The sequence below is a fragment of the Pan paniscus genome, chromosome 1 (genome assembly GCF_029289425.2).
Source record: "Pan paniscus chromosome 1, NHGRI_mPanPan1-v2.0_pri, whole genome shotgun sequence".
Lineage (NCBI taxonomy): Eukaryota > Metazoa > Chordata > Mammalia > Primates > Hominidae > Pan > Pan paniscus.
Genome location: NC_073249.2, coordinates 163,020,661 through 163,033,797, shown reverse-complemented (window position 1 = coordinate 163,033,797; position 13,137 = coordinate 163,020,661). Strand labels below are relative to the sequence as shown.

General features: G+C 40.3%; 1 protein-coding gene across 2 annotated transcripts in view; it reads left to right on the top strand.

Annotated features, from left to right (window-relative positions):
* Positions 1-13,137, top strand: part of ROR1 (receptor tyrosine kinase like orphan receptor 1) — a 408,712-nt gene that overhangs the window by 46,848 nt on the left and 348,727 nt on the right. The gene's annotated exons all lie outside the window — the stretch shown is intronic.

Below are 13,137 nucleotides of genomic sequence, written 5' to 3'. Positions count from 1 at the left end.
TCATAGTACTTGGCGATAAAAGATATCTCTTAGAAGTAGGAAATGGGGAAACTGAGGTACACCTTGAAACCTGAGTAGGATTTGGATGCGTAAAATGGTCCAGTTCTGAAAGTATTTTACAAATATCACCATGGAACACTATGCAGGCATCAAGAAGCATGGTTGAAACCCAAAACTCTTCTTTCTTTTAATAAGGCAAAGGTGGTTAACTTTTTGAGCCAAAAGTTCCAAATTGTTCAGTAAAATGTCATTGATAAGATATCAAAATATCAGATATCATTTTGGTTGAAGCTCAAGTTGGCAAGAACCAAGGGTGGGATTGCTAAGCTGGGTGACACATTTGAAGCCATTGTAATGTTTTAGTGATCTCCACAGGGCACGTCATTGGTGGCTCTCCCTGTCCCCCTGCAACCCCTGCAATCTGGCTGCATTTTCTACACACTTGTTTGGTTGTTTCATGAAATCTACCCCCCTGTACTGCTGCAGGCCACAAAGAACAGTGTTCAGTAAGGTGGATTTTGGAAACTGAAGTTGTGATTGCACTGTAGAAGGCTTTCATTGTTTGTTTTGTTTTGCTTTTAGTTTATGGAGGACTGTTGGGAGATTAGGAGAAGGAAAATGCCCCAGTAGAACTGAAATCCTAGTCTAGCACCTGAAAAGAGTGAATTTTGCCTTCTTTTTTTTCTCTGCTACCTTGCAGTCATTTCTGCTATATGCAGATTCAGGTTTGATGTGAATTTTGAGTTTAGCTGGAATTAGTTCTTTCATGGCCTTGGGGAAGATGTGGATAAAAGAATGAACATACCAAGGGTTGACAGTAAAATTCAAAGGTCAGGTAAGGTTCAGTATGCATCCTCTGCCTGGAGTGGTTGTGTAGTGATAGTGTTAGGACTTTATAAGTCTTTTTCTCACATCATCCTTATAACAAGCCTTAGAGATAAGTATTGTTTTTATTGCTATTGTGCAGATGGAGAAACAGATGAGGAATGGAGAAGTTCAATAACCTGTGTAAGGTGGTACAGCTAGGAAGTGGCAGAGATGGGACTTGAATTCAAATCTCTGACATGTAAGCCCTTCCAGCAATTGTGGTGGAATATGCTATCTCTGTTACAGGCTTCTCTTGTAACAAGCTGTGCTTGTTAGTGCTCTATAAGGAGCCTCTGGGAGCAAGGAAAAGGGAAAGATTTTTTGTGTTCACTTTGCATCCACACAGCCCTTTTTATTCTCAAGATTATGCTGGGGGGAGGAAGCACTAGAACTACCGTGAATTAAGTGTTCACATTGTACCTAGATTAAAGCAAGGTGCTCTGCATAATTCTCACATTTAACCATGCTGTCCTTATCCTTATTTCATTGATGAGCTTCAGAAAGTCAAGTTCCTTGACCCCAGGTTCACCCACAGAGGAAGTTCTGATGGTGAAATTTGAACACAGAATGAGTCCACCACCTTGCCTTCCTCTTCGGTTTTCAATGACTTCTCCCTGACAGTCCTGTGATGGCATTTGTGGTTTTAATTTCAAAGACCCTTACAATTGTTGATGGTTGATAGCATTTGGTATCCATTGGAAACTGCCAACACTTTTCACTGCTGCATTTGGAAGAAAATCATAGTGAGTTGATGTGTTAGTGATTCAGGACTTCTGGGAAACTGAGAGCACCCGTGTGTACTTATTTGGAGTCAATACTTTATGAACAACTTTGGCCCAAAAGGAGAAAAATCTGTCTTCTGAAATTGAGTGCAGGTCTCTTAGTGGCTTACCTCAGCAGGGAGCCAGTTATTACATAAGCTGAATACCAGGTCCGTGGGTTTCCCTAACCTGAAAAAGAAGCAGCATTTGCAGTTATGAGGAAAACAGAAAGACCCATTTCTCTGTGGCATGATACTGAACAGGCAGCTTCAGCCGTGAGGATATTTTGGCCGGAGGAAAATGTAGCTTAAGAAAAGTCCCAGCTGGTTCAAGTAACTTAAGCCCAGCTATTCATGAAATATTATCTGACAGCTCCCCCTTCTCCTCAAGTGGCTGGGGAGTGAGTCACAATTGCCCCAGAAACCTGTGTTCTCATATGGGATTTTGGTATTCCAGGTTTGCTCTACTTTGCACACTGGACAGCTTCATGAAAAGCCATATTTGGTGCAGACATTTTCTTGTGATGATAAAAGCATTTAGTAAATGTACTGGGAAGCTTGCCGTGATGAATCCTTTTGTTAAGAAATTAACCAACATTAATTTTGAATGTAGGACTGTCCCACGTGCTCAGCACTGTGCTTGCTGATGTGGGGGTTCAGAGATTATGAGACATGTGAAACACTAGAATGGAATCTCCATGAAGGCAGCGATTTGCCTATTTTGTTTTCTGATGAAACTGTGGTATATGTAACAGTGTCTGGCACATAGTGGATGCGAAATAGATATTTGTTGAACAAGTGAGTATGTCTCTGCCCATAACAGCTTACAACCTAGTTTGCTTGCATTAATTAATCAACTAATTATTAATTAATGAATCATTTTATTCCTTTATTCTACTTGTATGAGCATCCAGAAGTCCTCAATTTTATTAGGATATCTTTAATTCTTTTTATTATTTAAAAAGGTAAACATGTGATGTGTTTGTTGTAGAAAATGAGAAAAGAGCAAAGATGTAAAAAGAAAAATAATTGAGACAATAATTATTTTAATTTAAGCTTATATCATTAGAAACTTTTTCCATGTAAATACCTGATTTTAAAAAATGAGTTTAATTCTCTTGAAAGTTGATTTTATAACTTGCTTTCCTCCCACTTATCAGTGTTATTGTGAACAGCTTTCCATATCAAAATACACTGTTCTCAAATCATCAATTTTTAATCACACAATTTAGCATTGTGTGTGATTGCATCATAGTTTTTTTAGTCCCTATTGTTGAATTGTTGGGCATTACTCTTCTCTCTGTTTCATTAGTATAAACAATGCTATGATTATCTGTTAATTTTTGTGCATATCCATGATTATTTTCTTGGCAATAACCCTTTGAAGTGGAATTATTGAGTCAAAGGTAAAAGTCTTTTGATCTACACAATCATTGTGGCTACCATAAAGGTTACAGAAATGTATTCCCCTCTCTGTGTTCTGTGGAAATAAAGTGGTTTTTTTCTTTACACATAACTGATGCCATGTATTGTCATTTAAAAAAAAACAACTTTCTGGGTTAAAAAAGGGAATATTATTGTTATTTAAGTTAATATACTTTTGATTACTGGTGATGTTAAAAATCTTTTAAAATAACTTTTGTCATTTGTATTTCTTCTTTTGCAAGTTACTGGTTTATATCCCTTTCCTTACTCAGAGACTCGAGGACAGATCTTCTTTCCTTGGTCCCTCCCAATCCATGATGGGACTTGCTATGGAATTTGTCCACAGTTAGCCCCAGTAAATGTTGAATCCTCCTATCCACCCACTCATTCATCTACCCACTCACCCATCCATCCATCGATTTATATGTTGATTCATTCAATGAGTATGGAGGACCTAATAGATACAAGGTTTATAATTTAAGATAGCGCTTTGAAAGTTTTTTTGATATTGCTGCTAACTACAGATTTTTTTTTTTTTTTTTTTTTGAGATGGGGTCTCACTCTGCCATCCAGGCTGGATTGCAGTGGTGCTATCATAGCTCGTTGTAACCTCAGACTTCTGGGCCCAAGTGATCTTCCTGCCTCAGCTTCCTGAGTATCTGGGACTAGGAGTCCGTGCCACCACACCCAGCTAATTGTTTTATTTTTTGTGGAGATAAGGGGGTCTTGCTATGTTGCACAGGCTGGTCCTGAACTCCTGGCTTCAAGGAATTCTCTCACCTCAGCCTCCCAAAGTGTTGGAATTACAGGCATGAGCCCCCACACCCAGTCCAAATCTTACACTTTTTTTTTTTTTTTGACACGAAGTCTCGATCTGTCACCTAGGGTGCAATCCCGGCTTACTGCCACCTCTGCCTCCCGGGTTCAAGCCATTCTCCTGTCTCAGCCTCTCTAGTAGCTGAGATTACAGGCATGAGCCACCACTCCTGGTTCATTTTTGTATTTTTAGTAGAGATGGGGTTTCACCATGTTGGCCAGGCTGGTCTTGAACTCCTGACCTCAGGTGATCCACCCACCTCGGCCTCCCAAAGTATTGGAATTACAGGCGTGAGCTACCGTGCCCAGTCCCTAATCTTACCTTTTAAGAAAAGACATATTAATATGAATTAATACAATGAGCAACTAATCCAAAAAGTTTTTTTTTCTCCTAATGAGTTTTCCTTTGGGTAATGGAACTGATCTTGTCTTTTCTGTGCACCCAGCAGGGTTGGGTAGACAGAAATCAACAAATGTTTTCTGTAAAAGTCTGGATAGTAAAGATTTCAGGCTTTGCAGGCCATATAGACTCTGTTGCAACTATTCCACTCTGCTCTAAAAGCAGGAAAGCAGCCATAGATAATTTGTAAACAAATGAGCATGGCTTTGTTCCAATGAAAATTTATATATAGAAATAAAATTTAAATTTCATACAGCTTTCATTTGTCACAAAATATTATTTGTCTTTTTTTTCCCCCAGTCACTTAAAAATTTAAAAACCATTCTTAAGTTTGTAGGCCATACAAAAATAGACAGTGAGCTGGATTTGGCCTGGGGTTTGCAGTTTGCTGATCCCTGGGGTAGGGTCTCAGAAGCGTGCTTTGAGGCTTTGAGGAGCTAATCTGGTTTTGCAAATTTGCTACAAACAACCCCACAATGGATGATTCATAAATGAATAATAGAATTGAGTTTAGCTGGGGCTTGGATATGTATCCTACCTCTTAATGACTGGCAATACATAATTCTTAGTGTGTTAGCAATCTTTTAAGCTTCTAAAAATACTTTTATTATATATTTACTCATAAAAATTTTACAGTTATGAGCAAAGAAAAAACGCTTTCCTATCCTTTGTCAATATTTTGATGTGTCTTTTTTCAGTCTTCATATATGTATAGGGCTTACGTTTGTATAATGTCTTTCTTTACAAACACTGTTGAATCCTGCTTTATTTCTCTTAATAATATATGGTAAATATTTGTCAGTGTTGTTGAATATTCAAATATAAACTGAAACCACAATAAAATACCACTACATACCCACAGAATGGCTATGATTAAAAAAACAACTAACAATACCAAGCATTGGTAAGGATGTAGAGAAACTGAAATCCTCCTCCATTTCTGGTAGGAATCTAAAATGGTGCAGCCACTTTGGACAACAATTTGGCAGTTTCTTTAAAAATTAAACTTAGCATATGACCCAGGAGCTCCAGTCCTAGGTATTTATCCAAAAGAAATGAAAACACATGCCCACACAACGATAGGTATGCAGATATTCAAAGCAGCATTATTTATAATAGCCAAAAATTAGAAACAACCTAAATGTTCATCAACTGGTGAATGGATAAACAAAATGTGGTATATCTATACAATAGAATACTATTTAGTAATTAAAAGGAGCAAAATAAAGAGAGGCTACAGCATGGATAAACCTCAAAAACATTATGCTAAGTGAAAGAAGTTAAGCACAAAAGACCACATATTGTGTGATTGCATGTACATTACATTTCTAGAAAAGGCAAAAAACTAGAGACAGAAAGCAGATCAGTGTTTGCCTCAGGCAAGGTGGGAATGGTTAGCGTCACTTCTAGGAGCAGCAGAACTTTTGGGGATGACGGAAATGTTTTAAAAGTCAAATGTGGTGATTGCACGACTGTATATATTTACTAAAATTATTGAACTGTACACTAAATGGGTGAATGTTATGTGAATTATACCTAAATGTAACTGGTAAAAATATTCTTTGAAAGCTGAATTTTTAATAGTGTCATATTATTCCATCATGTGAATGTTTTATTTCTTTATCCTGGATGACTTGGGAGAAATATTCAGTGTTTATTTCCTTTTACGCCAAAATCCATATTCAGTAGGTTCAATTTGAGCCATTGGACTTAAACAAGAATGATTCAGAGGAATGAATCCCAATCCAGTTGTCAAGAAACCTAGCGTGGTCTCAATCCTGCCTCCAGCTGGGTGGACCTCAGTTCCCTCATCTATAAGATCTAGGACAGAAATAAATACAAGGAAATACTGGGTTCCAGGGAATAGAGGATTAGAAATAGAAAACATAGTAGTGGCAGTAATGAATAAGACTGATTTCCCTAAAAGTAGGAGGCCAGGCACTGATTATTTTTATTTTTATTTTTTAGCTTTTAAGTTCAGGGGTACATGCACAGGTTTGTTACCTAGGTAAACTTGTGTCATGGGGGTTTGTTGTACAGATTATTTCATCACCTGGGTATTAAGCCTAGGACTCATTAGTTATTTTTCCTGATGCTCTCCTTCCTCCCACCCTCCACCTTCCTATATGCCCCAGTGTGTTGTTCCCCTCTATGTGTTTATGTGTTCACATCATTTAGCTCCCACTTACAAGTGAGGACATGTTATATTTGGTTTTCTATTCCTGAGTTAGTTGGCTAAGGATAATGGCCTCCAGCTCCATCCATGTACTTGCAAAGGACATGATCTCATTCTTTTTTAGGGCTGCATAGTATTCCATGGTGTATACATACCACATTTTCTTTATCTAGTCTATCATTGATGGGTATTTGTGTTGATTCCATGTCTTTGCTATTGTGGATAGTGTTGCAATGAATATATGCATGCCTGTGTCTTTATAATAGAATGATTTCTATTCCTTTGGGTACATACCCAGTAATGGGATTGCTGGATTGAATGGTATTTCCATTTTTAGGTCTTTGAGGAGTCACCACACTGTGATTCACAATGGTTGAACTAATTTACACTCCCACCAATGGTGCATTGTGGAGAAAAAGGAATGCTTTCTCCACAACCTCACAATGGTACATTGTGGAGAAAAAGCATTCCTTTTTCTCCACAACCTCACCAGCATCAGTTATTTTTTGACTTTTTAGTAATAGCCATTCTGACTGGTGTGAGATGGTATCTCACTGTGGTTTTGACTTGCATTTTTCTAATGATCAGTGATGTTGAACTTTTTTTCACACATTTATTGGCCACATGATAGACTGGATAAAAAAAATTTGGTACGTATACACCATGGAACACTGTGCAGCCATAACAAGGAATGAGATCATGTCCTTTGCAGGGACGTGGATGGTGCTGGAAGCCGTTATCCTTTTTTTCATATGGTTGCTGGCTGCATGTATGTCTTTTGAGAAGTGTCTGTTCATGGCCTTTGTCCACTTTTTAATGGGGTTGTTGTTTTTTTCTTGTAAATTGAAGTTTCTTATAGATGCTGGATATTAGACCTTTGCTGGGTGCATAGTTTGTGAAAATTTTCTCCCATTCTGTAGGTAGTCTGTTTACTCTGTCGTAGTTTCTTTTGCTGCAGAGAAGCTCTTTAGTTTAATTAGACCCCATTTGTCAATTTTTGCTTTGTTGCAATTGCTTTTGGTGCCTTTGTCATGAAACCTTTGCCTACAGGTGCTGTTTATTTACACCCCTGTCCCAACCTCACCCCACTCCCTTTCTTTTGCTGGTGGGAAGTCAGTAAGAACTGTGGGTGGGGTTCTGAGGTAATCAATACAAAGAAGAAGGTAAGAAATTGGAGGGGACTCAGGGGAGATGGCAATGCTGACAAGGGGTTGGATGGAATTTGTTCTGTAAACTGGAAGCATTCTGCTTGGCCTCAACACTTGCCAAGGTGTTGATGACACACAATTTGGATGATTTAATCACCAGGAAACTATCTAGGTTTCTTGTTCTGAAGTATGAGAGGAGAGCCTATTAAAGGAAGACCGAGGCTGGATATTGCCATGAAAATAGTAAGTTTTCACGTTTGGCTTCCGAGGGGAGAGCTGGTGCCCTACTCACTGCAGGGAAATTTAAACTGGGTGAAACTGAACTGGTTTCCAATTGCTTGTGTTCTCCATTTCCAGCCAAGTTCCAGGTTTTCCTAGAGTATAGCCAGGAGCATCTGCACCTAGAGAACACAGAATAAAATTGTGGAAACCAAACTTGTAAATGTTTTTTTCATTAGCTTCAGGCTCCCAGCCACCAATAAACTGTAGGCTTTAAAAAATCCTGTATTATTTTGCAAGTTAAGAGAATGTGCATATTCCCCTTATTTATATGTTCAGGATTTTCTTAAAATGTTACACATCAAGCATTTATCTGCTAAGCCACCCCAAAAGGTAACAGCATTCTAGTTTTTGTACAAAAGAGAAAAAAAATTCCACTTAATAAACTTGCAGTAACTTGAGCCTGTTGGTGGTCTTGGAGGAAACCCAAATCCAGGTTTGGTTGATACTGTGTAATGTGAATGCAATTAGTAGCGGTTTTTCTAAAGTAGAAAGAGATGTAGAAAAATAATGCACAGCAAATTTAGGTCAGAGCTGGGAAGCTTATAAATCCTTATTTTTGTTTTCATTACTTTAAGTAATAGGGCTTTTGTCTTTATTATGTAATTTCCCTAGCAATAATATGTTTTAAAACATTTTTCTGTTAATTTCATACATTTGATCAGAAAGCCACAGTTCATAAACTCCTGTGATGTGGCAGCTGGCACTGTTTATATATAGAAGATGACTTCTTGTTCATCCCTGGGAGGCCAACACAAAAATTACTGATGGGGGCAACTTTCACTACCTGTTTTTTCATTTAGTAGAAGGTTTGCAAAGCAGTTTTCAGTTGATCAACATCCTCCTGATAGGCTAAGGAGTGAACTGACCTTTACATGCATGGTTTATTTCAGAGCATGTGATTTGATTCCAGCATATTTAAACCTAAGCAACTAGATTGTAAGGTCTGTAAAAACAGAATTTGTCTTTCTGGTTTTTTACTCTATTCCCCTGGCACATAGTAGGTGTTCAGGAAATATTAGCTACTATTCTCCTCTCCAAGATGCAGCTATTCCTCTCCAGCTGTCCTGTCCTTGCTGCTCCTCCTTGAACTTGCCAGGCTACTCCTGCTTCAGCACTTTGGAGACCACAGACCAGCAGGGATCACTCCCTCTCCTCTTCTGGGTCTTTGTTCAGATTATACCATCTCAGTGAGGCCCTAACTATCGCCTTCCTTTCTTTCTTTATTTTTCCATCATATCATCGCCATCTGATAAACTGATATATTGATGTACTGATATATTGACTTATTTATTTGGGAATGTGAGCTCCACCAGGACAAGTGTTTCTGTCTGATTTGGTTATTGCTGTATACCTAGTGCCTAGAACATAGTTGCTATAATTTACTTGGATGTTCCGCCACGTACTGGCTGTGTGGTAATAGCTAATGCATTTGCTCCCTTGGATCCTTTGTTTGATTCCCCATTTGTTTCATATGGCATATGTGGGTCAGATGAGATGTTGCACACGAAAGCTCTTTTATGCTATGTGTTATGCAAATGTATTCATTCATTTATTCATTTAATCAACCAGATGCAGTTCCTGCCTTCACAGAGCTTAATAATTGGACAAATAAGTAATTTCACCAAAGTGGGAATGCGGGTGATAGGGATAGTGTGATAGGGAATGTGCAGCGTGCTATGGGAGCACCGTCACGAGGGATTCCTAATTCAGATGTGGGGACAGGACCCTGGAAGGCTTCCAGGAGGAAGGAACATAGAAGCTGAGATCTGGGGATGGAATGGGCGTTCAACAGGCGAAGGGAGTGTGATGTAATTGATGACATGGAGAGTATTGCAGGTAGGAGGAATAATGTACAGAGTCTGGAAGTGCAGAACCATAGAGTACTGGTGAAACTGAAAGTAATTCAATCTTTCTGGAATATCCAGTGTGGGGACAGATAAGTGGATAGGGATGTGGCTCGTGATATAGTCTGGGGACAGATCAAGGAGCGCTTTGCAGGCCATGCTGGGGAGCTTGGACTTGATCCTAAGGACAGTGTGGAGCCATGGAAGTCTTCCAAGAAAGGAGTGACTTGGTCTGACTTTCATTTTCAACAGTCATTTTATGGAGTAAGACAGCTTATTTCCTCGCCAAGGAACTTGAACACAAGCTCCCAGGAAGGGAGGTTGTGAAAACAGTGAAAGGGCCTTCCAGAAAGTAAATCCTTAAGCTCCATGAAATTAGCTTAAATTCTGTTTGAATCTGACTGGTGAATATCATAGCAATGAGGCCAAAAAAAAAAAACCTTCATAAAAACTTAATTATCTTTGAGGCCGTAGCTCATACTTGAGGGAAGGGACATGGGTAACGCTACAGACATATGTTTCCATTAACTTTTACGCCACTGTGGGGCAGACAATTAAAGCAGGAGTGGAGGAGTCAGAGCAGTTTTGAATCTGCTTTTAAGTCCCAGAGAGTGTCACAGTACCTCCTACCCAGCACTGGTTGCCAAAGTAAAAGAAAGTGGTAACAATAGGGCATAAGGTGGTGGAGAAGAGGCTGGGTAGACCTTGGCCGTATTCTTGCTTTGCACCTTACACTGCTATAAAGAACTACCCGAGACTGGGTAATTTATAAACACAAAAGAGGTTTAATTGACTCAGACTTCTGCATGGCTGGGGGGTCTCAGGAAACTTAAAATCATGGCAGAAGGTGAAGGGGAAGCGAGGCATGTCTTACATGGCAGAGGAGGAGAGAGAGAGTGCTAAGAGAGAAGTGCCACTTTTAAACCATCAGATCTTGTTGGTTTAAAACAACCACTATCGTGAGAACAGCATGGGGGAAAGCACCCCCATGATCCAATCACCTCCCACCAGGTCCCTCCCTTGACATGTGGGGATTACAATTTGGGATGAGATTTGGGTGGGGACACAGAACCAAACCATATCATTTTACTCCTGGCCCCTTTCAAAGCTCATGTCTTTTTCACATTTAAAAGCTAATCATGCCTTCCCAACAGTCCCCCAAAGTCTTAACTCATTCCAGCATTAACCCAAAAGTCCAAGTCCAAAGTCTCATCTGAGACAAGGCAAGTTCTTTCCACCTAGCCTGTAAAATCACAAGCAAGTTAATTACTTCCAAGATACAATGGGGATACAGGAATTTGGTAAATGTTTCCATTCCGAATAAGAGAAATTGGTCAAAACAAAGGGGCTGCAGGCCCTGCACCAAGTACAAAACGCAGCAGGGCAGCCATTAAATCTTAAAGCTCCAAAATAATCTCCTTTGACTCTATGTCTCACATCCAGGGCATGCTGATGCAAGAGGTGGGCTCCCAAGGCCTTGGGAAGCTCTGCCCCTATGGCTCTGCAGGATACAGCCTCCCTGACACACAGCTGCTTTCATGGGCTGGCATTGAGTGCCTGCACCTTTTCCAGGTGCACAGTGCAAGCTGCCAGTGGATCCACCATTCTGGGATCTAGAGGCTGGTGGCCCTCTTCTCACAGCTCTACTAGGCAGTTCCCCAGTGGGGACTCTGTGTGGGGGCTCCAACTCCATTTTCCCCCTCTGCCTGCCCTAGTAGAGGTTCTCCATGAGGACTCCACTCCTGCAGCAGACGTCTTCCTGGACATCCAGACATTTCCATAGATCCTCCGAAATCTAGGCAAAGGCTTCTGAAGCTCAACTTTTGTCTTATGTGCACTCGCAGGCCCAACACCAGGTGGAAGCTGCCAAGGCTTGGGGCTCCCACCCTCTGAAGCAATGCCTGAGCTGTACTTTGGCCCCTTTTAGCCATGGCTGGAACTGGAGTGGCTGAGACTCAAGGTGCCATGTCCTGAGGCTGCACAGAACAGGGAGTGCAGGAGGGACCCCTGGCCCACAAAACCAGTTTTCCCTTCTAGGCCTCTGGGCCTGTGATGGGAGGGGCTGCCATGAAGATCTCTGAATTGCCCTAGAGACATTTTCCCCATTGTCTTGGCTATCAACATTCAGCTTCTCTTTATTTATGCAAATTTCTGCAGCTGGTAGCTTGAATTTCTCCCCAGAAAATAGATTTTTCTTTTCTACAACATGGTCAGGCTACAGGTGTTCTAAACTTTTCTACTCTGCTTCCCTTTTAAACATAAATCCCAATTTCAGACCATCTCTCTGTGAATGTCTATGACTGTATGCTTTCAGAAAAAGCCAGGTCACATCTTGAATGCTTTGCTGCTTGGAAATTTCTTCTGCCAGATATCCAAACCATCTCTCTCAAGTTTAAGGTTACACAGATCTCTAGAGCATGGGCAAAATGCCACCAGTCTCTTTGCTAAAGCATAGGAAGAGTGACCTTTGCTCCAGTTCACAATAAGTTCCTCATTTCCATCTGAGACCACCTCAGACTGGACTTCATTGTCCATATCACAATGAGCATTTTGGTAAAAATCATTAAACAAGTCTCTAGGAAGTTCCAAACTTTCCCACATCTTCCTGTCTTCTTCTGAGCCCTTCAAACTTTTTTATTCTCTGCCGATTACCCAGTTCCTAAATCACTTCCACATTTTCAGGTATCTCTATAGCAATGCCCCACTTCTATCAGGACCAATTTTCGGTGTTAGTCTGTTTTCACACTGTTATAAAGAACTGCCTGAGACTGAGTAATGTATAAGCAAAAGAGGTTTAATTGACTCACAGTTCTGCATGGGTGGGGAGGCCTCAGGAAACTTACAATTATGGTGGAAGGTGAAGGAGAAGCAGTCTCCTCCCTTGACATGTGGGGATTACAATTCGAGATGAGATTTGGGTGGGGACACAGAGCCAAACCGTATCAACCAGTGATGTGGCTTTGGGAATCACTTAACTTCCCCGAACCTCTGTTTCCTTTTCTGGAACATGGAATTAGTACTACTGATTTTTCAGTGTTGCTAGGATTCAATGAGATAAAGCACAGTCAGTGCTGCTATAACAGTTGTTTTGAAAACACACACATTTTTTCAAAGCTGATTGATGTATTCAGAAAAATTTGAGAATAATGCAAATTTTATGTTTACTTACATAGTCAGTTTTATCCATGAAAAGTACTAGGTGGACTCAGAAGACAGCACTCGGCTCAAGTGAGATGCATGACAATATACAAACACACACACCTGAAACATCTACCAGCTCCCTCAGTTCACCAGGTGTGTTGAGTTACACTCGAGTTACACTCATCCACATCTGCCATTACAACTTTCTGTCCATTTTCTGATAACCAGCCCCCCACCCACCACTTCACAATAACCCATAAGCTGTAACCCTTACAATG